Source organism: Pleurodeles waltl, chromosome 9, assembly GCF_031143425.1.
Source record: "Pleurodeles waltl isolate 20211129_DDA chromosome 9, aPleWal1.hap1.20221129, whole genome shotgun sequence".
Taxonomy (NCBI): domain Eukaryota; kingdom Metazoa; phylum Chordata; class Amphibia; order Caudata; family Salamandridae; genus Pleurodeles; species Pleurodeles waltl.
The window spans coordinates 633,252,148-633,279,052 of record NC_090448.1 but is presented as its reverse complement, the minus strand read 5'-3'; the positions used below and the strand labels follow the sequence as shown (position 1 = coordinate 633,279,052).

General features: G+C 43.4%; 1 protein-coding gene across 2 annotated transcripts in view; it reads right to left on the bottom strand.

Moving 5' to 3' along the window:
• The window catches only part of LOC138259783 (probable G-protein coupled receptor 132), a 156,159-nt gene extending 129,776 nt beyond the window's left edge, over positions 1-26,383 (bottom strand). Inside the window, exon 1 of one of the 2 annotated variants that reach the window (XM_069207668.1) lies at positions 25,996-26,383. The gene's annotated coding sequence lies outside the window, so the exon portion shown is untranslated. The remainder of the gene's footprint in view (positions 1-25,995) is intronic. The other variant, XM_069207669.1, reaches the window with a different exon arrangement.
• Positions 26,384-26,905: the final 522 nt, after the last annotated feature.

The window sequence follows — 26,905 nt, the reverse complement described above, 5'->3', positions numbered from 1 at the left end:
GCCTCCTGTTGCATGCTGCCACGAGTAAGTGAATCTTTAGAGCATGGATGTCATTTCTCTAGCTGCAGCGGTGAGAAGGTCTTGCCTTTGACTAGCAGACCCTCCCTTTTGAGCTTACATTATAATACAGGATGAGTTGGAAACATAGACAATCAATAGCTAGAAAGCTCCACTGTATTACCAGCCTGAATCCCTGGAGCATTTGACCAAAAACCTGTATATTAACAAGCCCCCAAACTCAAACGGACACAGATGGGCTCGCCTTTGGCTTGCACAATCAGTGTAGCGGACTTACAGACATATTGCGTTGTGTCAAGCCACACTCGCACTAGAATGTAGCACTGAGGAGTGAGAGTGGGAGGAGATCAGGTATAGCAAGTTTCAACTTTTGAGTTTGGATTAATATTTAAGAGGAGATGTTAGTGACAGAGAGGTGATGTCCTCAGGGGAAGAGAGTACCATGTTTAGCTAGTGTCATCAGCATGGATGTATTAGACAATGTTAGAGAGTTTCAAGAGTGTGCCTAGTGGATGAAAACATAGGTTAAATAAAAGGAATATATAGTAGAGCCATATGGGACCCGCTGAAGAAGAGATGGGTGGGAGAAAAAGTTGGGCATTTTTATTCGCTCTGAGGAAATTTAGGAGGTCATTACAACCTCGGCGGTCTTTTCACAAGACCGCCGAGGCACCGCCGTGCTGAAGACCGCCAGTGGTGGCGGTTTTCCGCTCGGCGTATTATGACTGTTGGGAGCACTACGTCGCTTTTCTGATGGAGAGCCGCCAACAGCCATAGTGACGGGCGGCGGGGAAGTGGAGGTTGCTCCACCTCCACGCCTACAGAACACCGCCCAGCGAATCACGTCCTGTGATTCTGCGCTGCGGTGTTTTGTTGGCGGTGTGGTGTCAGCGGAGCTGCCCCATGCCTCCCGTCCCCTCCCGGAGGATCGACGGAACAGGTAAGTCGATCGTCCGTTAGGGGAGGGAGGTGGGGGGCGTTGTGTGTTGTGTGTTGTGTGCGTGCATGTGGGTGTGTGTGGGTGTATGTAGCGGGGGTGTGTGAGTGCGTGTATGCTTGCGGGGGTGGTGCGTGTTTTGGGAATGAGTGCGTGTATGTCTGTAGGTATGTCTGTATGTGTGTGCACGTGTATGTTTGAATGTGGGTGTGCGTGTCTGACTGTGTGTGTGGATGTTGGCATGTATGTGGGTGTGTGCATGTATGTGTGTTGGTGGTGCCTGCGTGCGTGTCAGGTGTGTATGTGTCAGGTAATGTAAGGGGTCGGGGTGGGGAGGGGGGTCCTGCCACCCTTGGGGGGTGACAGGGGTGGTGGGGGGTGTAGGAGAGGGAGTCGGGTGGGGGTGGGGTGTGGGAGAGACCCCTGTCAGTGCCAGGGAAGGAATTCCCTGGCACTGATAGTGCTTACCACCATGGATTTCATGGCGGTTCCTACCGCTGGAAATCCACGGCGGTAAGCCGGGTCAAAATACCGGCGGCGGTATTGTCACGGCCGCCGGGCTGGAAACCCCGGTCTCCAGCCCAGCGGTCGTCTCCGCCCTGGCGGGCGGTACGGAGAAGCGGCGGATGACCATGGCGGTAACAGCCATGGTCATAATTCCAAAAAAAAGACCGCCAGCCTGTTGGCGGTCTTACCGCCGCTTTAACACCGTCCGCCAGGGTTGTAATGACCCCCTTATTTTTCTAACATTTCATACTGCGGTTTTGGCATTTCAAAGCACTGTAGATAAAAAGTGCAACGAATAACCAGCTTAAATGTCATTGATAAATTGGCCTCAGAAGGATAAAAGGATGACGCAGCCCTGTTGGATTCACATCCATAACCTGCAGATCACATCATATGCCAGTGCCTAAATCATCAAGTCATTTCACTTGTTGAAATATGAAGTTGCAAGATTAAGCAATTATTTCTTTTGACTGTAGCCTCACTGTATGGAAACAAATTTTAGCAAAATCAGTAGCTCCTTGTACCCACCATTTTTCCGGCCTAAAAAAATGGTGTGATCATTTTTTATGGTGAGTGTGTCTTATTTACCCAAACTCTGTACCAGATAATCCTGGACTGTTGAGATTCGATTGGATGTACCTGGAATATAGTAATGCTATATTAAATGTGAAATTACTCCCCAAAAAAGTATTTGAAAAGCTAAATATCAATAAGTTGTGTAAATTGCTACATCTGTTATTTACAATGTTACAGAAGTCCAGCAGTTTGATAGTATCACATAAAAGCAAGTTATATTAAATTATTATAAATCTTGACCAAGGGAACGTTCTATTTATTATTTTGGCAATAGGGAATGAGACAGTAGATGTGTCTTGATTGAATAAATGTGAAGGGATGTGGCTTGAACGTAGAAATGCTCAACTGGATACATTTTGACCATAGGTACATTCTACTATCTGTGTCCTGACTCTTGCAAACCCTACTGGATGCATTCTACTGTGCCATACTGTTTGAATCTTGGCTGTGGTAAGGCCCCGCAAGATGCATGGACTTCTGCAAGATCCTACTGCATACCCTCAACTATGGGGCACATCTTAAGTCTGGAAGGGTTCTACATCTCAACAACGGGTACACCTGAATGGATGCATACTAACCAAGGGAATGGCTTTACTGAGGGAATCCTCCATCAGGTTTGTTTAACTGTAGCAATGCAGCAACAGATTTGTCATGATTGAATATACCAGCAGACATGTCTTGTGTGAGGGAATGCAGCACCAAAATGCATTTTGACTACACGAGAACGCACCACCAATAGTGTCTAGACTACGCCCCATATTTATGGGCTTTGTGGTGTAGGGCAACGCAGCACGTCATCTTGCTGCACTGCCCTGCATCACAGAAAAAGGGCAGGAATGTGCTGTATTTATCCAATATGGTGCATTCCTGTACTTTCCCTCTGCAGTGGTGACCTTTTGGCATCTTAGTACCAACGCAGGCACCGTTGCTGTAAGGGTGCCTGTGTTGCATGCAGGATTGTTTTGTGTAGGAAGGGACATCTTCCTGCACAAAAACAATCCTGAGAGGTTCTTTCCTCTTTCTATGAGAGCTGCAAAATGCAGCACACCTAGAGAGAGGAAAAAACGAGGAGAAATAACATATTTCTTCTTGTTATGCCTCTCCCGGGGTGGTGTCTCTTTTTGGCGTATTACCAGGTTTACAAGTTCTTGTGAATCTGGGAATGCATCAAAACCATGGATGTTGTATGGGAACACCCATGGAACACCCATGGAAACGCCTCCTTGGTGCAGAGTAATGTAGCACAGTGATTTGCACTGTGTTAAATTACTAGAGATCTATGAAGCCATGCAGGGCCTCAGAAGGTGGCTTTGCGAGAGTTCAAAAATCTCACTTACAGTTTGCGTTGCTCTTGCATCATGTTGTGTGGTGCAAGACCGACGCAAACCAGGCAATAAATATGGCCCTATGTGTCCATACCACTGGATATACCTTGACTAAAGGAATGCACCAGCAAAAGCATGTTTACTGTAGGAATGCACCACCAGATGTGCATATACTAGGTGTATGCACTACTGCATGTGTCTCAGCTAAGGGAATGCACCCCCAAAATCATTTTGACTATGGGAGAATGCCTCACCAGATGTGCCTGGACCTATTGAACACGTCACTGGATGAGGCTTGACTGTGGGAATGTACAACCAAATATGTCTTTGGAACAGGAATGAACTACCATTGGATACATTGCCTCTACAGAAATACACCACTAAATGTGTCTCATGTATAAGAATACACCACCAGATACACCTTGACAATAGAACACATAAACAAATGTGTTTCGTTTATAGGAACCCACCAGTTGCCTCATCTTAACGGAGGAAACGCCATATGTGAGAGTGTATTCTGGAACTGAGGCCTGTCCGTCCCTTCCAGCATGTCGCTTCCTCTTTGACTCACACTGCTGTTAGAGAGGTTCCGTGCCCTACTTAAGCACAGACAAAGCCATGGAATCTGCATCTTATAAACTAAAAGATGATTCTAGAAATCCTCAGGGAATGCCCGCCTCCCTATGGGTGCACCACTCCACTCTCAGCAGTCTCCAGTGCTCCTTGACTGGAACTCTGGTGCACCCAGCACTTAAGCACACTGTGTACAACCTGCTTTTTCCATTTATCTTCCCCTGAGGTCCCTTCTGTCAAAGACGTTAGCGAGGATGCATTTATCTTATTGTATTATGCGTACACAGATGGAGTTATTGATTTGATGGCTATGTACTGATGGAGATCTACTGCTTGCTGTCTTCTGTGGTCCTCTGTATGTATTAACTTGGCCCAGCAACCACACCTTCCTTAACCGTCTCCTTGTCTCGGTGTGACAGGCTATACTCTCTTGCAGTCTGGCTCTGTCTGCTGTCACGCGCCTGGTCACCTCTCCACCAGAGGCTGAGCTGTCAGTGGTGCAGCAGCTGCGGCGGCACCGGGGCCAAGAGACTCTGATTATTGCTGCATTTTACTACCCAAACAGCAGACAAGTCGCGATTGTCCTTGCTTACACCCATGCTACGTCACTGCTGTGTACCATGTTTATGTAGTACCATCTCTGGTTCGATGCTTTTTGTTATTGTATATCTCTTTTTGTTACAGTGTCCCTGTTGTTGATTTGTGCTTCTCTGCCTCTTCCAGTCTGTCTTCTTGAGTTCTTACATGACTTTCTCTTGCACTTTAATTTCTCTTTCACCGACCCTTTATCTGTGGGCGTTTGCACCTCTCCTTTTCAGTCTATGCGTGGCAGCGCTCGTCTCTCTGTTACAATCAATGTGCTTGGTAGACATTTTCTCTATTTAATGTGCTGTCCCTTTCTCTCTCTTTTATGATCTGCCTGTGCCCGTGATAGCTTACACTTCTATCTCTTTTTTTACAACTCCTATCTCCCTTTGTCCTCCCATCTCTCTCGCAGTCTGCGGTTTCTGAACGTGTTTTGATCTCTTCCTCTTTATTAATTATGCCTCAAACATGCGTGCACAGGCAACCACAGCGCATTCTTTGCTGTCAAAAAATGTATTCTAAGAAAAACTACCAGATGCTATCAATAACCCTTTAACACGTGAACTTTTCAAAGTAATGTGACGATAAATCCACTCAGAATGTACTACTATTACCAGCCCCAGAACACAGCAACTATGGTACCACTAGCCATCTTCCTCGCAGAATAGGGAAAACGGGCAGAAATAGCCCTAGCCACCTCAACACTACCCCCTGGACACTTTGATGGACACACTCCAACAACCTCAGCCTGAAAGTTACACTTAGTCATCATTACTGCAGTATAGGTACTCCCCTGACACGGCAGGCTCGGACTGGCTTACAGGGCAGTCATGCAGTGCCCGGCGCGCTGGTCTGGCGGTCTGGTGTGGGCTGTGTTTTCTGGCCCTGTTTTCGGATCCGCTGGCCTCGTTTTAACTCTTGAGGTCCCGAATATTAAAACAAAACTTGACTGTAGAAGCTAATTTACGTGCAGTTTCCCATACCTTGCAAAACACTCATACAGCTGTCTTTAAACATGGGCCACTTTTTTAGCAATCGAATTTACAATCGGAGACACTTTTATTTTGGTGCCTGGGGCCTATCTGCTGTCCCAGTCCGACACTGAGTGCAAACAGGCTCGATTCCCCCACCGATTGCCAACATTACTGCAGCCTCAGCAGAGATCCTGATAGGTCCTGTGAAACCCTTTAACATTTGTCCTCAGATATTCGCAATAACCACTGAATTCACTTTGGAGTAAAAACGCACCACTTCACCAAGTGTAACCAAAACAACATCTTGCCAATCACAGACTGACAACAAATTCGAAAATATGGGAAAATGTGGTAAATACTGCAATTCAACTCCATATTGTGTTTCATAAATTTGTGGGCACATAACCTCACTTACACGCATGCCACAGAATTAAAACAAATACAGTTATTCATCAGACAGAGGAAAGGAAGGTGAGAAAGATGGGTGAGAGCATAGTGGAGAGAGAAATAGAGTGAGAATGAGTGAGACAGGCATTGTGACAGAAAAGAAGGATGTGAGAAGGGAAGGATGTGAGCTAAAAGGTGGAAAGGAATAAGTAGAAAGTTAGTTGATGAGAGCAATTAAGAGAAACCGATTTGGGGGGGGGTGCACTTCATGTATTTATTTTATGTTTGGTATCATCTTTAAACAACATGTAAACTGGATACATTTGTTACAATGATTTTTTATTTAATACATTGATTACAATACCAAAAACTATAAGCAGACAAATCAGTGCCTGGAAAAAAATATCTATACTCAACTCTCAATAATTATTTGCACTCTGCTAGTAGATGTCCTATAGGTTAGAGTATCTCACCACATAATCTACACACTCCTTCGGAGCTAGTGAATCATCGTCAGACACCCTCCACTCGAAGGACTGTCAGGTGGCAAAACAATTTCTCGTTACAGTACATATTTTCAATGGGCATATAAACAGTTTGTATTGTACAATATTGGAATAGCCATTAAAATATACTCGATTGCGTTTGTTTCAAGACAATGTCCATAGATCTGGTTTCAGGGGCTACATTATATAAACAGGATTGAAGTGACATCTTGAAAGATAGCTTCTGAACACCGTCATCCACACATAAGGTCATTAGATCCATCCAACTGAGTCACTTTAAACTAAATGAATGATACTCTGATGAGCCACTGTTCTTAGAAATGTAATACCAAATCAATAAGATTTAGTGCCTGATATGGAACTTGGTGGATGGGTTACTCTATCACAACAGTAAGGTATATCTCATCCGCCAACATATAAATCCCATACGATAGAATGGGATTTAGATTGTGGTGGACGGGATATCCGTCACTGTTGTGATGCAGTAACCGGTTCGCCCAGTTCTAAATCAGGCCCTTTGTCTGACTGATTCTAAACAATCACATCAGGTTTAGAAACAGTGCTTCAACCTCAAGCCGACTGCTAATCACAGCATTTCAAGAGATGTATTTCTACAAAGCATTAGTAGCTTATTTAGAAGAGGACCTTCTATCCTATTAAGTGAGTACTCCAATGAAATGGTTTATGTAGGAGACCCATAACTTATTGAAGGTGGAATTTTAGTGTACCAAACAGCAATAGGTAGCTACACATTGTAGCCACCATGTATGTGATTAAAACATAAAGGACCTGATTTAGATAGGGGGACAGTAAAAGGACATGTGAAAGGGTAAATGGCAAAGGAGAGGCCTACAAAAATGGTAAGCACATTAGGGGTAACAACACTCAGGCTTCACCTTGGAGCAGCTCCTAGGACCAGAATCCTAACAATCCCACAGTGATTTCACAAATTTCTGGTCTTTAGGCTACAAATATAAATTCAGCACATAACAGCAGCACTTCACTAGAATAGAATTAACTGAAAACAAAACTGGTCTATGAACTGCCCAGCAGCTGCTTGACTGTACTTGGAGTGTCTGATCTGTGACTTCTTTTTTTTTTTAAATATTTTTTTTAAAGTCCTCATTCACCCTAGGCAGTGCATAGAACTCCCTTTGCTTGTCAACCGACACATGGGAAGTTACTTTCGGCCAGGGGTTACCCTCTCTTCTCGACCAATCCTTAGACTATCTTAAGTCCCCAAGGATTACAGAGTAGGGTGTGTAATCATCGGACCAATAACACAAAACCATATCAATTTCAACAAACAATAAAAATAAAAGTAAGGTTACAGCCCTCAGTGATCTATTTTCCAATCCAACAATGGTGCCCAGAAATCCACTCGCACCTTATCTTTTCCCCCTATAGCTTGATTCAAATCTGCTATACTTAATATATCTCTAAGCCATTCTGCATATCCTGGCGGAGCCATCGACATCCATTTCCTGCATATTTCTCGTCTCCCCAACACTATTGCATAGAATATTAACTTTTTCTCTCTCACCGTAACAGGCCGTCCCAACCAATCCTGGGTTTGCCCGAAAATTATCAACCTTAAGGAGGCCTCTATTCTCTGTTTCAGAATACTCGAAATTGCTCCACATACTTCTTCCCAAAAGTGACGAACATCCAAGCATTCCCAAAACTTATGAATATCAGTAGCTTGGGCCACCCCACATTTTGAACAGTTCACCCCCTGGCCTCCTTTCATTTTAGATAATTTATCTGGGGAAATGTAAGCTCTATGCAGCGTGTAATAATGATTTTTCTTTAGCACAGCGGGTTTCACTGTACCATGGAGCAACGCTAATGACTCCTTCCACCACCTTTCAAGCAGTTCTTCCGAAAAACAATCTCCCCACAGTTTTGCAGGAAGGTCAAAATCGCCATCTACCCCTTCCAGGATCCCCCAGTACCAAGCTGACACTTTGTGGGGGCCTATTAAAGGGCACGGGATAATCACATCCAAAGGGTTGTTCTTACCCACACCTTCCTTAATCCCTTTGGCCCATTCTCTAACTTGCAAATATTTCCACCTAGACAGGGCTCCTCTCGTTAGTAACACTAATTCTTCCCATGAAAGCAGGTCTCCTTAAAAAAACAACTCTCCCCAGTGCTCTACTCCCGCCTGTTTTAACGGTAACACTAGTATATCTTGAAAACATTCTGGAGTACCCGGGGAATCCCAAATAGGTGCATTGGAATTATAGTAGGTTAGTTTTACTAATCATCTGATCCGATACCAACATTCCGCTAGGCCCCGCATAATTTTCAGCCTTATCTTCTTGTAGAATTTGGGGTCCCCAAATTTAAAAATAAAGTTTGTTGACGCACCCTTAATATTAGAAGCCATTGTTTTGAACATTAGACCAACTGTTGTAGAGTCCGATGTAGAAAAAATTCTGAAGTTTTTTAAAAGGAAAGCCCAAGCATAATATTGCAAATCCGGTAATGCCAAACCTCCCTTTTGCTTACGCCGCCTCAACTTTCTCCTTGAAATTCTAACCCCCTTAGAGTTCCAAATAAAATCGCTTATTAGGCACTGCATTTTTTCTATATATTTTTTCTGTATAGGGAGTGGAGAAGTTGAAAACAAAAAATTCCATTTTGGGAGAATAGACATTTTTACCAAATTAACCCTGCCTATAATAGACAAGGGCATTCCAGCAGTAATTTAACCTGATTCCTTTCTACTAGTTGATCAATATTTTGAGGTATCAAAATTCCCAAATATCTGATTTCCTTCTTACAATGGACTGATTTATAATCCATATTCCATGCCATTATCTCTGTTTTATCTACATTCACCTGATACCCTGAAATCTTGCCAAATTCTTCCGCAAGCCTGATAGCCTCAGGGAATGCCGTTGAAAGATTATCAGCAAAAAGCAAAAGATCGTCTGCGTACAGAGATAATTTTTTCTCCCAGCCCTGACAACGGAAAGGGGAAATCACCCTGTTTCGCCGAATCTTTCTTGCAAAATGCTCCATATACAAATTAAACAGTACAGGGGATAACGGGCAACCCTGTCTGGTACCCCTTGCAATAACAATTGGGCCGGTAAGATTCCCATTCACTAATATTCTGGCGGTGGGGGCCTTATAGATTTGATTTACTACCCCACACACATTAGTTCCCAGATTAGCCTTCCTTAACAGAAACTTTAGATAGTCCCAATTTACTTGATCGAAGGCTTTAGCTGCATCAATTGTAATAATCCCCAAAGGGGAATCGAGTGATACCGCAAGGTCTATTGCCCCAATCAATTCGTATGTCAACTCGTGGAGGTATCTACCTTTTGAAAAGCCCTTCTGATCTGAGTGTATTAAGTTATTTGCAACTTTATTTAGTCTGTCCGCTATCATTTTAGAAAATAGCTTATAATCACTATTCAAAAGTGAGATAGGTCTGTAAGATGCACGGTTAGTCGGATTTTTACCCGGCTTCAAAATCAACGTAATAACCGCTTCATTCCAAGAGAGAGGCATATCTATCTCATTAAAAAAGATTCTACCGAATAATTCCAACAAAATCGGGCTTATAAGGTCCCCTAAGGCTTTATACACCTCCACCGGAATACCGTCGGGGCCCTGAGCTTTCCCGTCTTTGCCCCCCGCTAGGGCCGCCCTTACCTCTTCAGCTGTAATAGGGCCATTTAACCATTCCCGAGTTTGTTGCGAAATCTGTGGCAAGGTATCTTGAGCTAGCCAGTTTTCTATCCGCTTTACTTGCCCATCCACATGTTCCATATACAGGGATACATAAAAATCTTGAAACCCACGTTCAATATCCTCCCTATATATCAGTTTTTCACCTGTATCCTCGATCATTATTTCCTTAATCTGGCTCCTAACCAGATCTGATTTGGCTTTCCAAGCTAACAGCTTCCCTGAATTTTCCCCATATTCAAAGTGCCTTAACTTGCTGACCTCCCATCTTTTTGCAATGCGTGCCTGCAAAATATCAGCCAGTTGCGATCTTAACTCAGCCAATTCCACTCTTCCAGTTTCCTCCTCCTGCGACCCAATCCCTCTACCAACCAACACTTCGGTTTTTAACAGCATCTCCTGCTCTAAAGCCCTTATTTTATCTCTAAACACTTTATATTTGTAGCATGCTATACTTTTGAGCACCCCTCGTATTACCGCCTTAAAAGAATCCCAAACCACTGATAATGGTGCCGACCCTATGTTAATGTTAAAGAAGGCCTCGGATTCCCTACGTACATACAGCAAGACGTCTTCAACTAATAATAGTGCACGCTCCAATGTCCATCTTCTAACCTGCCTTCTCTGTGGAGCAGACAAATGCAGGATTACTGCCGCATGGTCCGACAAATGTGGCGGCAGATATTCGACTTCATCAACGTTTTCCAACAACCTTTCATCAACTAGGAAATAATCGATACGTGACGCGTGGCTATATTTCTTATTAAAAAAGGAGAAGGCTCTAGCCTCCCCTTTCTTCTTCCGCCAAATATCACACAGACCTTGGTCTTTCATCATTCTCTTTAAAAAACATTGCGCTTTGGGTGTACCCAAAGACCTACAAGAGTCAGACCTATCCAATCTATTGTCCAGAACCACATTAAAGTTACCCGCCATAATAACTGAATCTGAGAATCCAATAAGCTGAGAGAATACTTTCTTTAAAGGTCCGCTATCGTCGCAATTTGGGCCGTAATAGCCAGCCAGAACTAAGGATATTTCATTCACCTGTACTTTTACTATAATCCACCGACCAGCTTGGTCTGTCTTTATTTCGAAGATTTCTGGTCTGACTTGAAATCCTTGCTTAATTAAAATGGCTACCCCCCTTGTATGGAAATTGTGGGAGGTGCAAAAACACATTTGCACCCACTTTTGAGTGCTAAATAGCTCTTTACACTCGTCCTCCGCCAAATGAGTTTCCTGCAAAATTAAAATTTGCGCCGGGGAATCCTTTAAATATTGAAGAATTCTGTTTCGTCTCGACTTAGTTCTCAACCCATTAATATTCCACGAGAGAAGTTTTATCATAAGCTTGCCCTCCCCCTGGCCCATGCCGATTTTAGTCATTTAATATTAACCCACCACCCCACCGCCTAGGTGAACGAGAAACAATTTCTGACCTTATCCCCAAAAACTCACCCCCTTGTAACCCCCCCTCCCTAACCCCTCCCAAGGAGAACCCCCCCACTATGTCAGCCACCATGGGCCTGATTTTAGAGTGCCCTGCCTACCTGGGGGGCACAAAATTCAAGAACTTATTGCAAATATTACACATGATCAGCCTGTTCTTTCCTAATAGCATCTAACAATTCATCTGCCTTATCTATCTCTCTTATATTATACATTTTGTTATTATGCATTATTCGTAAAAAAGCTGGGAATTTCAATTGAGCCGTGGCTCCAAGTTTTTTTAATTCATCTAGCCTTTTTCCCAGCTCCCACTGCCTGTCCATAGTGATTTTAGATAAGTCAGATCGGATCTCAAAAGTCACATTATCCATCTTTAATGCCTTCTGTTGTAACGCCTTGGTCAAAATTTTCTCTTTTAGATGATAAGTTAAGAAATTAACTAAAATTTTCCTTGGTCTTGTACTATTGGGCCGCCTCGTGAAGGGATCCCGGTGGACTCTCTGGATGTCTCTTTCGATCTCTTCATTACTTTCCTCCAGCTCACAGACCGATTTGTTTAGTGAGACAACGTATGACTTAAGATTTACTCCTTCTGCTCCTTCCGGAACTTTTAACAATTTTAAGTTGTTCCTACGTCAGTGGTTTTCCAGATGCTCGATCCTAACTTGTAAGCCTTGTTCTTTTTCACTCAGGCCTCGGATTTCATCCTTGTGGAGCTTCAACTCCTCCTTTATCCCCCCCACTGTTTCCTCTAAAGTCTGGATCCTCTCCATCAAGTTATCAATTTTTTTTTCCAATACCTCGCAAGCTTCTCGAATTTCACCTTGATTGCACTCCGAACTTGCGAACCCTTTTTTTATATCCTCCGATATGGAGAGGATCACTTCCTCCATAGAGGGGGTATGCCTCAGATCTGGGGGGGGACTAACGACTTCTACTACTTGGCCTAATTCTTCTTGTTGTGGAGTGGGCAACATATCACCTTGACATATCATATCAGCACCCATGCCAGCTTGTGTATTCTCGTACAAGGGTGAATTTGCAAATAAGGGTGAAAAACCTTCTCCGGCCTCCTTACCAGCAACTGTACCACTTCCAACGTCTTTAATCACAAAAGTATCCATTTTCCCTTGCCCAGGCACTAGCACAATATCCTCTGGAACAGCCCTAAAGTAAGACCTTAAAGAGGGTGTCAGTCTATGTTTTATTTTTGTTCTTCCTTCAATCCCTTCTCTTTTTTTTTTGGGGCAGTTCGCCAGAGCCGGGGTTTTTCCCTTTCCCTTCAGCTTCACTGGGCTATTACTGGCCACCGGATCCCTTCTGTCCCCAGTTATCTCCAACTCCTGCCCCCCTACCTGCCATAAGCTGAAGGAGGGCTGGGGTGGGGCGGAGCTCTTCTCCTCCTCTCGAGCCTTGCCTGAGGCTCCAGCACCAGCTACTTTCTCACTGGCTCTTCTCGGTACATCCAAAGAAGCGCGTATAACCGCGCTACCAAGCTCCCGGGATGTCTTCCCGGGAGCCTTGCCGATGCTGGCGTTTCCGGGATTCCCCCGAAGGGGAATCCTTGCCGATCCTCTGCGCGCCTGGCGGAGCTCCAGTGCGGCACGTCCCCAGTGCCGGAGTCTCCCGATGGGTGCCTCGTCCGGACTAGAGCGAGAGCGGCTCTCCGAGAATGGCGCTTCCTCCCAACACATTCGGCCGATCCTCTCCGCGTGAGTGCCACGCCCCCCAGGTACGGCAGACATCACGTCTAGCGAGCTGCGGCCGTGACGGCCCTAACGCAGCCCGCCATGTCCTCCCCTCTGTCGATCTGTGACTTCTTGATCAACATGCCAATGCCCATTTGTTACTTCTACAATTGCCATGTCGGAACCCTGGAAATATGCCTGCAAGGATCCTCAATGTTCTGGTCAGCTGGGGAGCTGGTAACTTATTGTTGTTAGGCCTTAGTCTACAGCCCATCCTACAAAGCTTCCCAGAAAAACTGGAAGTCTTCGAGCCATTTCTATGTACTTGTTTTGAACTCTGGAAAAAAATCTCTGCAGCACGATCTTACACAAAGAAGTGCTGTTCCCGTGAGAGTAGTACTGAGCATAAGACAAAAGAAAAAGGCTGAATTTCTTACCTTTACCTTTGGGAGAAACGGAACTGGATTGCCCAGTGTTGGAAGAAGCTGTCCAGGCACAAGCAGATAAAGGAGAGGCGCTGAACTGGTTGACACTTCTATGGATCTTGACAGAGATACCCTGTCCAGATGCAACAAACATATATAGCCAGCAGACGATATCAGACATGACAACCATGATCAATGATGTCAAGAGAGTGTCAAAGATTTCCTGTAGTCAGCAACGGACGCTGTCTTCTGGCCAATTGCTAATGCCTGCTTAACCTGCTTAAATGTACACCTACCCTTCTATCTGGTAATGTATCCAGGGGTCTGTGCTCCACTGGTGGGCATGAGGTGTGACCTTGGGAAGTTTTATACAACTACTTTAACTTAGGGGTGGTGCCCATATCTCTTGATATGAGGTACAAGAGGAACACTAAAGGTTTTTGTCTTTCAACAAGAATCAATCAGTGTGCTAACCAAATTATTCTGAAATGAGAACCAGTATAGCCATCCTTCTAGTTCTTCTAGTTACTGACGTATCACAATTGCATCTTTCTGCGTCCCTTTAAACTAAGCAAGGTTGCCCTATGCTCAATGGGTTCCTCCTTTTCTGGCCTTTTGGATACCCAGAACCTGAAAATCATGACTGTGACCAGTCATTTCAGAGAGAACTGTGCCAAAAGCTCTTGAATACCCTTGTCAGCCAACCTAAGCCATAATCATGTTTCCCAGTACCCAGGGGCACCCTGAACATTACTGAAACTGGTTTGAGTCATAATTGGTCTCATGAAAGGTGTAGGGTAACCTCCCATAAGACTTAAAGATAAATTATTACCCCAGTGCACTTGCCACCGATAACTGCCCTTTCAATGGTTTTGGAATCACCAGTTCGCTTTAGAGTATTGGGTTTCTTGAGTTGTGTGCCTGCATTGTCTTCCTGGGCTCCAGAAATTGGAAGCTGTGTGGATTGTGGCTGAACATGTACTGCTGGGCTGGTGGATTTTTCCTGCAGGTGTGACTTACAGTTAGCAAGATAACACAGGTCAATGCTTGATCCTGGCAACCTCCAGACATGGTGACAGCCTTAAGGTAACTGTAAGAATCCTGACCTTAAATGTACTTCTTTTTCGGTTGGCCCTTCAGAGCTTCCTTCTTGAATCCAGAGTGATTGAAACAGGCTGAAGACCAGTATGTATCCTGTGGTCAGCAGTGGTGCTGGAACAATTTTCAAAGTGGAGGTGCTGCCGTCAATAATACATCACTTTACAAACCTCCTAGCACCACACAAGGAATAAGTGTAGCAAATGAGCCTCACCCATGCAGCAAGACTGTGGTAAGAGTGTAGTATATAGCTGGTGTTGTATTTTGGAGCACACTGTCACAAATGTATTACTAAAGCATGGTGTGGCAGCACCCTGTCTTTTAAAGGCAGCACATTTTCCATTAAAATGACGACTACATAACATATACAGATTTAGTGATAAACCTATATATATATATATATATATATATATATATATATATCACACACACACATGTGGAAATTGGATTTCAGTGAATATTTGACATTTGGGTATCACCCAAAAATGTGTCTTGATTTGTGTTGGTCCTGTGAAAATCTTTTTTTTCCATCACACTTCAGAAGTACAAAAAAGCACTTCACCTGGGCCTGCCTAGTTCCTGATATATTTTGAAATATTTGTAAACTTCATTTTATAGGTATATAAATGTTTTTTGTATTACACGAAATAACATCCGACAGCCTTCCTTTCTACTCTCCCTGTACCCCAGCAAGATTGTCACATAGTTCACTTTACAAAATTGTCTCAATTTACAGTCGGAGATTGGAGGAGAGAAAACACCAATCTCCATGTTAAAGGAGTAAGCTGCAATTAGTCAGAAGGCTAGTCTGACATGTGACCTGCCTTTGAACACACAGCAAATATGACAAGATAAAAACAAAATGTAAATGTATTTGTATTGCTCTATCACCTTCCAAACTCCAGCTTTATTTTTTTGGGGGGTTGTTGCAGAACCTCACACCCCTATTGTAGCACCAATGATGTCCAGAGTGTTGAAAAATGAACTAGCTTCCAATCAGAAGTAGACCATGCTTTAAATTTGAATGGTCAGTGTTAGACCTGGCAACCTTGGTGTGGTTTCCCCTGTCTTTTTGCCTCTGCTTCCTGTTTTTTTTTAACTGTGTGCTGGACTTTGTGTTTGCTGGTTTTTGGTACTCTGGACATTTTACCACTGCTGACCAGTGCTAAAGTGCAAGTGTTTCCTGTGTAAATTGTGATTATGATTGATTATCCGTGATTGGCGGCATATTTTGATTTACTAGTAAGTCCCTAGTCAAGTGCACTAGAGGTGCCCAGAGCCCATCGCCAAATCAGCGCAGATTCATCGCTGCTGTGCGTCCGGATTTTCCACGCATCGTCCCTGGGTGTCAAAATCTACAACATCACTGTGCAGATCTAAGGCTGCTTGTCTGGATATCAGCGCATCTCTTCCCTGGGAGGAAAGAATCAATGCATCGCTTGCCCAGCGGGGAAAGAATCGACGCACGGCATCACTTGCGAGTAAGAAATCAATGCATTGCTTGTTTTTCCGACGCACGCTCGCCTGTGCTGCTTTATTTTTGACGCATACAATGTACTTTGTGCTAAAACAACACATCCATTGATTACTATGGATTAACACTCTTTTACTTTAAAAATTCATATCTTTGCTTGTGTATGTTGGATGTTTTGTCATTTTGTCTTGTTTGATTTAGATACATTTTTATTTATTTAGATAAATATTGGCTATTTTTCTAAACTGACGTGGAGTCCTTCTGTTGTGTGTTTTTTACTGTATTACTGTGTGTGTTGGTGCAAATAATTTACACATTACCTCTGAGATAAGCCTGACTGCGTGTGCCAAGCTACAAAGGGGGTGAGCAGTGGTTATCTGAGCTGTGTATCTCCCTTACTCTGACTAGAATGAGAGTCCTTGCTTGGACAGAGTGCAAACAGACTGCCAACCAGAGACACAATTTCTAACAGTCAGCATGTTAGGGGAGAGCTTTTTCTCAGGCGACACCATGGGTATTCTGGGCAGGGGTGGAGCTTAAATATTTGGAGGCTCCTATGAGCAGCCAGTCAGTGTATTCAGAGCTCAAAGCCAGACATCTTAAGCACCAATGGAGGAGGAGAGAAAATGGGGAAAAACAGTTCATGGCCTTTCATGCCAGGGTTACTTCCACCAAGACTGACTCTGAGTTGTGGAATTATTTGTCAATGGATATGAGCCATTTTTTATGGGCATGGTCATGTTTTGTGCGGGCATCCAGCATTCACACCCGGTCAATGTGCTTGGTGTCATGCCAAAATCACACTACACCCACCATACTTTCAGTGGGCATTTGGGGTCCATGTATTGGGAACTGAATGAGCAAGATGGTAGGGTTAAACATGTACTTTTAATATTCAATAGGGATATCCCCAACCGACAGTCCCATTGCCATAGCAGGATCAGCTTTCTTCCTCACCATTATAGAGAATGCTATGTGTGTACCTCAAATCCAGCAGAGCTGAAATCTTTGTAAGCAGAAGCACCACAAGTGCTAGCTAGCCAGTGGTTTCATTGATTTAAGCCTTGAGGTCGACCTAAAATAATAAAAATAAGAAGGGCAGGGTAGTAAAGATGGTTTCATAGTAAGGCACTTTCATCCGTTCCCTCACTGGGCCAGGGTCCACCATGGTTGAGCCTTTGTAAGCTGGTGTGATGGTTAAATGTATTGTATTTTTATTTAAAACAAATCAAAAGATAGAACAAGAATAAAAGATAGAAAAAGAAAGCATGCAGCTGTCAAAACATGCTGCCTGTATGCTTGAAACAAAAATGTTTAATTTAAAAGACATTAAGCTATTGCATATAGCTTTAATAGAACAACAAAGGCACTTCCTAACATGCTGGTTTACTTAAAACATGTATAGAAACTCTTTATATCTTCAATGCATATCATAGAAAAATATGATTAATATCGCCACAAAGGCAATATGTAATTGACTTTCTGTCTGTGTAACCTGAAGACGTAGTTTAAACTCATAAGAATAACTCAAAAATAAACAAGCATTTACAATGCAACAGGTCTCGCGTTTGCTCATGTTAGAGCTGATCGCATTGTAAACTCTTAACCCGACTTTTCACCTATCGGGCAAAAGTGCATTTATGTACATAACCCGAAAAAGTGAAATCAAGTATGTAAAGCACTCGACTTCTGCCAAGCGAGATCCGCTCGTAAATTAGAGAAAAAAAAGTCGACGAGCCTGATGGAAAACAGCGAGCCTCGCATGTTTTCTGTACTTGGTCGCTGCGCTCGAGGAGGGCTAGCCACCGGAAAAGGCATGACATATGCATGCCTTCGACTAATGAAAGCAAGCAGATTTTATTAGGGAAGCCCACGAACCAATAAAAAACACAGACGTGAAGTTGACAGGGCTCCGAGCCCTTTTCTAAATACAAAAGAGTCTCGCTGCAATATGCATGCGCGAGCGCATGCAACGCAGGCTCGACCCTAAAAAGGATTGATTACCCAGCCCCAGGACATTTTGGAGCCAACTGGTAGCGGATTGTCCGGTGATAGGTCACAGGGGGAGGGTCCTTACATTCTGGCCGCATATTGAACTCACAAGATGATGGCATGTATACGATCTCCTGTAATGAGTGCATAGAGGAGAGGAGTTTGGTGGGGGAGGGGTTGGGTCATGTTTTTGGGGGATGATTTTACTGGGCTGCAGGCTGACAGAGCTCTGTGTCCTATGTTTTCTACCTAGTTTTGGTCACAAATTAAGACAACAAAATTAATCTTAAAAATAACAAGCATTTGCAATGCAACGGGACTTGCGTTTGCTTGCGTTAGAGCTATTAGCGTTGTAAACTCCTAACTGGACTTTTCTTGCCACATAAACTAATAATGAAAAGTAAAACAGTTTCACATATGCAAGCCGATAGTCGCCGTGAGCGTGAATGAGACACAGAAAAAGAAACAGAAGTTCGCATGCAGTAAAACTTATCGGCAAAAGTGCAATTATCGATGTTACCGGCAAAAGTGATATTATCCATGTAAACAGCAAAAGTGCAATTATCCATGTAACAGGGTCGATGTCATGCAAAGCGCTCGACTTCTGCCCAGCGAGATCGCGCTGCGCAGGAAATGAAAAGATAAAGTAGTCCAGAAACCAGCTGAAAACACGGAGCCTTGTATGTTTTCAGTAGTTTACCAGTGCACTCGAGGACGGCTAAACACCGGAAAAGGCATGACATATGCATGCCTTTCACATATTGGAATCAATCAATTTTTAAAAGGCAAGCCTACAAACTTATGATAGTGACAGGTGTGGTTAGAAGCCCAAAGAGAGATTGCAACAAGGTCCAGAGCGCTTGCGCGTGCTCGACTCTAAAAAAGGTAAAAGAGTGGAAAGAAAAATACTTATGTTGCACTTCTTTGAAGGCAGGCACATGGGATCATGGAATCATGTGACAGGGGGCAGCCAAATTATGCGGCAGTGTTGAGTAAATTATGTGGTAGGAAAAGGCAAATTATGCAACGTAGTGGACCACATTTTGGCATAGTATCACTTCATTATTTTGTCATTAGTGACACTTGCTTACACTGCTTGGACATTGGTTGCACATCATTAATACCAGCTTAACACCCAAACATAGCAATAATCAACAGAAAGGTGACCAATCAACATTTGCAAAGGGCCGTCCACTGCATGACAACACGTTTCTGCATTTTTGTTAACTTTTGAACTGTTTGAGTTGGAAACAAACTTTTTTGTTAAAATCTGCAGATTATGCAGCAGATGATGGAGTGTGTGGCAAATGCAGCAAATTGATAATCATGCGAAAAACACCGGGACCCCACAAGCGCATAATTCCAGTGGCCCTGCCAATAAGTAATGGATCCATTTTAAATACCTCTGTATTGTCCACAGAGCACTTTAAGACATGCCCTGTATTTATTAAGAGTTATAGATCGAAAAATGGTAAAAGGATACTCACAAACTAGAATGAGTAAAATAGACACCAACAAAAAGAAAATGTGCCAAAAGAACCGCTCAGAGTCTACAAGTGACACCCAGAAGGGTCAAAATGGCAAAGAGACAAACACTAAGGTCATCATCATAAAGTGGCCAGTATTTGGATGGAGAGATCCTAGGGCTAACGTTGCCTATACTGAATGGTATTGCCCAACTCTCTGTCCTCAAGTTCTCATTTACTAGTCATTATAACATTCCAAGCCCATGATTAGGGAAAACATGTGGGTGCTTAAATTATCGGTCCAGTTCCCGATTCCAAGCCCTATACTGCATGCATTTTACACCTTCTCTAATCCGTTGGACAATATGTGCGGTAATGCAATGAGTTGTATCCGGTGCGTTAGTACTCCCCGTAAATCTCATAATTAGATGGAGTAATAACCCCCATATAGCGCTCTTTCCATCTATCAGGGGATCTGAAGGGTAAAATAGATTACCAGTAAGAGTCAGGGGAATAAACGAGACCCTTAGAAATAGTAAAAGAGAAGTCCAAAGGACAGAAGAGTAAAGATGCCTTCTGGAAGTCTGTAATCATCTTTATTTGAGCAAAAACGTTTTATTCAGAGTTAATTATGTTCATGACGAAGCCTCAAAAACAACTGAACTGCAAAAAAGGCAAATATTCCTCCATAAAAATCCACTTATAATACACTTTTCCTCTGTTGCAGACGATGTCTTTTTCTGCACAAAATGTGTTTTTGTACCTATCTGGTGAATACCTGAACTGCCTTTTAGGACTTATTTAACAATGGAGCTGCTGTCACACCTTATTTGATCAACAAAAAATAGCTTAGAGAAGCATTTCGAGGAGAGGGGAACTGGCTCTGCCCACAAGTTGATTGCATTCAGTACAGAGATTGGATACAGTGATTGGATACTAGAAGTTAGTGTACGTTCCCTGGAAAAGAGTGCTTGATTCCTGTTTTTGCATGATGGGAAAGCATTTGCTCAGCACAGCAGGACTGATTTGGTTATGATAACAAACCAGAAATCAAGCCTACAGTCCTGACCTAGCATGAAAGTTATGATAAAGGCTAGAAGGTCTGACATATTTATTGTGAAAACATATGTTAAAGCCAATAGGCATTTAACAGTGCACTATTTTTGCACTAGAGTCAAGCTTGGAGATTAGTATTTAGTTTCATAAAATCTTGTATTTGACTGCAGGAGGCAATGGATTTGGTAATGGTTAATCATGTTGACAAACTATAGGGGTTTAATATTTTCTGTGATAATCCCTGGACATTCTAAGTAGGGGATGTATATTAATTTGTAAGATGTTATCCAAAAAGCCTATAGGGCTTTATAGGTATTTTGGTTTAACAGTGTGTTAATTCCTGTATTGAAGTATTTTGTTAGATGGAAACTCACAGATTAATGTAGTTGGCCTGGGTTTTGGTGTTGGCTATTCCCTCTCGAAACACAAGGGGTGGTGGGGGGTGTAGAAGAATGTCACTCTAATTTCCCTTGTTAGGCCTCCTAATATATTGCATATTGTTTTTACCAACTTTAATTTCATAAATATTTTTTATTTGTATGACTGTATGTCTTATAATCCCCTTGTGGTAATGCAGATACGTAATACAGAAGTCCTTAGTTTGTATGGTTACAAGCCAAGGCTACATTCCTTACTGTATGGGAAATGTTATGCCAGACAACATAGGTCTGATCTTCGTATTCTGAAACTTTATGACTAATGCAGTAGACCTGACTTATTTATTAGGAAAATCCTATGTTAGATCCAATATGCCTTTAAGTGTGGGTTGTTGTTACACTGTTTAAAGACTGTAAACTGATATTTTGCTACATGCATTAGCATTGAGTACTGTATGGTGTTTGTCAGCCTCTGGCAAACCCCAAGGGCAGAAGATTTGCACTGTTAAAATCTTTGCCAGTACCTCTTGGGTTAATGTGCATTGTTTTACCAATTGTTATTTTGTACATGTATTTCGTGTTATAGCTGTATGTCTTATAATTACCTTGTGGCAATGCCTTTGTATAATACAGTAGGCTGAAGTAGGTTATGGCAACAAGTCAATGGTATATGCTATAGGTCTGATTGTATGTTTTTGGGAAATGTTATATCAGAGAATACAGTTCTTATCTATTTATTATGAAACGTTATGGTAGAAGTAGTGGACTCGCCTTCTGTATTGTGACAAGCATGTGCTAAAGCCAATAGGCCATTATAGGTAGACTGTTATTACACTGTGTTAAAACCTGTAGACAGGTATTTTGTGACATACATTCGGATAGATTACCATTTTAACCAGGGGGTCCACTGTGGGTTATCGCTTTGACAAATCATAGTTGTAGAAGATTTTAACTGTGACAGTTCTTAACAGTCCTTTTTAATAGAGGTTCTATAATGTATTGCCAACTGTATTTTTATGAATATTGGTAAATGTCAGTGAACCTAAAAATTGCCTGTGGGAAAGCTTAAACTCAATAGATTTGACCTGAGTTAGTTAATGTCAGAAGTCAGTTATTATGCCTAGGCGCCGGATTAGTTCATTGGGAAAGGTTTTGTCAGATGCAATAGGTCTGATTGGTTTATTATGAAAGGTTTTGACAAGGGCAGTAGATCTGCCTTATTTATGGTCGTATTTATTGTGAAAAGCATAAGTTAAGGTACAAGAGACCCTCCTAATCCACGTCATCTGAACTTGTGATTTATTCACACAATTTATCATAAATTCTCAGTCAAGTTCTGACAATTTAACCTTAAGGGCTTGACTAAATGTGGCAGCACAAGTTGCCACACAAAACTTTCAAAATGTAGTTCATTGAACTGAATTTACCCAAACTGCAATTGCTAGGCACATTTTCTTTCACTTCCTAGAATGAACAGCTATACATTTCTTGCAAATAAATGTCCAAATTAAAAGAATCTATATTTAGATAAACTGGAAAATAATCAGAAACATTGTGATGAAAAGCCTGAGCTGCAGTCTGGTATTCAATATGGGGATGGGTAGCAAATTTAGAAATACCAAGGCCCATATTTATGCTGTTTTAGCATCGCGTTTGCATCATTTTTTGAAGCAAAAACAGTGCAAACTTGCAAAATATAATTGTATTTTGTACGTTTGCGTCGTTATTGCGTCAAAAAAATGACGCAAATGCGGCGCTAAAAATGTATAAATATGGGCCCAAGTGTTTGCACTCCCAGGAACATTTTGTGTGCTGCAGACAATTCCAGTAACATGTCTTCTGCAGCAACCACCAGTCTTCAGGATAGCAAGGAAAAACTTGGAAGCACAGTTGCACCAAACCAACCATGCAAGAGCACCTTGGCAATTCAAATCATTGTTAGACAGTCACAAAGTAAGGCTCCAAGGCTTCTCATGGCCACACACAGTGACAGAGTGACAGGGATGCCTTGCTTTCACTGTGCTAATAAAGCTAAGTCAATGTATTTTATCTGAGCCTCTATGAATGTAGAGAAAGCATGTTTTAGTATCAGTTATCCTAACTGGAAATAGGAAATAGGTAGGTTAAAAAAGCATAAGAGGCTTGCTTATTAATATGCAATGATTTAATTAGTGTAATTTAAAGTAGGCCACCCATTCAATCTACAGTTATCACAAGTCCAAAACAACAGCAAAAAGGATAGTTTTGTCTTAATAAAATAAGTCATATTTGCTTTTCTGGCAAAACAAAGCCTTGCACTTCAGGGACATGATGACAGTGATGGTAATGCCTGTCAGTTTCTCAGTCCAAAAAGATAGAATATAGCTTATTTGACTCTGTTTATTACAGCACATCGAGCAGAATATCTCAGCCCAGACATCCAAAAATAAAGTTCTACAGTTAATGTCTGATGCAATTTTCCATCAACTTTGTAAAACTAGACATACAGTAATTCCTGATGCTACACAGTATACATCAGGTCTAGAACAAGAAAGCTTTTGTATTTGTTACACTGACCAAGACCTGTACCCACACAAGCATCTATAGGACTGTATCAAGCTGTTAATACAACCAGGATTGAAATTAATTTCTACAGTTGATAAAGGTGTATATCATTCATGGTCTTTCTCAGTCAGAGCTGAGAGCACAAACATATGATTGTGCAGCAAATATGACAGGGAAACACCATGATGCTCAAGTGTTAATACTCCAAGAACAAACAACTGCACTGTATGTTCACTTAGGAACACATTGTACAAATCTAGTCATGCAGGCCGCAGCACCTAAATGTTCCATAGTGGAAGAGGCATTACTATGAAACTTGTAAATAGGTTTAGGGAAACATATGCCATGCTGCAAAATATTGTCAGATCTCATTCAGAATACTGTAGAAGGTCAATGTTTTGAAGAGAAAGCAATTGTGTCCAATGCACGGGTCGGTAAAAGCTGCACAAAAAGGAATGTACAACTAAAAACGTATTCTGAAACCTTAGAATAATTGGCAACTTCCAAGACTAGTGATGGCCTTGTAGTTTGCTGGCAGACTTTCAGAAAGGAACAACGGTCCTCAGGCTTCCAACTGCACTTTTGAATACAGTTTCTCTTCATCTTAATCAGGGTTCTAACCAGGAAGGCATCCCCCCCAATGAAACATTTGAGTAGCTGCTATTAACGTGGAATGGCATTGACAGTACGACTCAATATCAAGATGTTGACTCTTTGATACTCTCAACTCAAATAGGTGTTCTCCTAATGAGCTGTGCAGTCTGGCATCCGCTTGTGAGTGTTGGGCTCAGAAGAGTTAGTCGTTAATGAGGTGGGACATAATGAATACAAGGCAGCCCTTTAGCTCTGCAGCAGAATCCCGTGCCGTGCAGGAGACACTGTGCGCTGGCGCCACCTAATACTACGGACACCGTCGCAGTGTTTGGCGCTACCCCTGGGCACAGCCTGGGCGACTGAAGGCCCAGAGCCAGTCTCTGGCATAAGAATAGTATCCGGAGCCGGAATCCATCGCAGCCCCACTGTACAGCACTGCCGTCAAAAATCAATTCAATTCAGCGGTGCGCTGCACACGTCAGTTAATGTGAACCCTGTCTTGTGTTCGTGCTAACGTGCTTGTCTTTATGTTGTTCTCTCTCTCCTTCTCTCACGTCCTGCCAGTCTCTGCTCGTGTTTGCGGCTGCCTTTTTCACTGTACCCGTCTCAGTGTTTGTTCAAACCTCAATCTGTCTTGATGCGCGTGCCCCCCACCCCTCTCCCCCCCTCTTTTTCTCAGCTTGCTAACGGTCCCAATTTAACTGAGAAATCGCCCCTCTTTGTCGATGAGGCACAAAGACCAACGACAGCCAGCCTAGGAAAGAAGCACGTGGAGCAGAGACAGCCTGAAGAGGAACACGCAGATCAACAGAACCTATCTCCTGGGGTCTCTCTCACAGGTTATACCTGCCCCCTCTCACACACCGTGTGACAAGCCCTGTCTCGCTTACTGTGCGCATCTACCTCTCCCGGCATGTCTGTTTTTCTCACAAGCCTGAGTATGTTTCACTGACTCTGTCTGTACATAGCGCATTTTTCCTTCACAAACCGTCTCACAGTGACAGTCTGTCTTTGCCAGGCTCTGTGCGTCCGCCTTGCATGGTCTCTGTTTGTGTGGGGGTCTCGCAGTCGGTCGCCGTCTGTGACCACCACACAGTCTACTTCTGACCCTCTCTTACAGCCTGTCTCTCTACTTGTGCTTTTCCCCACAGTCCGTCTCAATGCTTAGCCCCTCTAAAATGCCGTTTGAGGGTCACATTCCCTCTACCACCATGGCTGTGTGGCTCACTGACATTCCCGCGACTCTCACTCAAACCCACTGTTTCTTGTGTGAGATCTTCTCGTAGCCTGCTGTGAGAGCCTTACTTGCAATCTGCCCATGCGCCGCCTCTTTCACAGTCTCTCGCTGTCTGCGCCACTCCCTCCGCCTGTCTCTCACTGAGTCAGTCTCACAACCTATTCATGTGTGTCTGTCAGAAGCTGGCTTTATGTGCTTCTCTGTCACAGCCCACTTATGTTTATCTCGCAGCCTGTCCACGTGTTCCTCTTCACAGCCTGTCTGTCTCCCGCTGTCTCTCATGTTGCCAATGCGTGCTTCCCTCACAGCCTCTAACTCCTTGTATCTCTCTCACAGGCTCTCCACGTGTGTGTATATCTGACGGTCGGTGCCGCTCACACAGGATATCTCGCTCCTCTAGCAGAGCGTCTTTTTACGCTGCTCTCGCAGCATGTCGCGCGTCTGCATGTCACTCCTCGCGCATACACCACCCCGAGGCATTCAACAGGCGCCTTACCTCTGTATTCTGTCTTCGGGTTCCACTGTCCACTCTTTGTGAATGCACGCTCCTGGCTCTGGACGCCCTACCCGCGCGCAGCCCGTTCAGGGCAGCAGGCAGCACACAGTGACAGGCTGCACTGAAGTGTAGGCGCAAGTGTCAGACTCAGCGACATGTCTGGCGCGTCGAAGGTAAACTCCATGTGCAGACCTCCTTTATCAGACAGGAGACGTCCAGTGAAGCCCGTGCAGCGCTCTGGATAGCAGGCATACAGTGAAAGTCCGCGCGGAGACCTCCGTGCGCAATAGCAGCCCTCTGCGAGGAGTCCTGTGGCACCCTTGACAGGTGCAGTGACAGCAGCACAGTGCAGGGTGAGCTAAAGACGGAGTAGGCCCCTCCCGTCCGCAGCACCACCGGGTCCCTCCGGCGGTACCCTGCCTCTCACTGACGTCACAGAGGAACTCCCCCTTGCCACTTCCAGCTTACAGCGGGGGCGTGATGAGAGCAGCACTGTGCAGTGGGGACAACAATGAATGAATGAATGGCGCGGCTCTTGGGTCACTTGGAGTAAGGAGGCGACAAACCCGGATGAAAGACTGTATGGCCATATAGAGTTAACAACAGAATGATAACTGGTTCTTAAAGCTCATTTGCCTGCCCGAAAATACATATTTGAATGGTATAGTTTGATCGGTATTTTTTGATTACTTGATAGCAAAAACTTGAGGATGTCTTCTTGTTCACTGAAGATCAGTCGATCTAATTGCCTTAACGTACGCTTCTAGGTGAGTTAATAAGAGTCATAAACTCCTCATTATGAGCCGCATTAAATTCTCCGGGGAAAGATTTAAGAAATAGGACCTCAAATGTAGGAACTTAAAACAAATCTGCCTGGCTATATTATTATATAACAGTTGTAAGCGTTAAA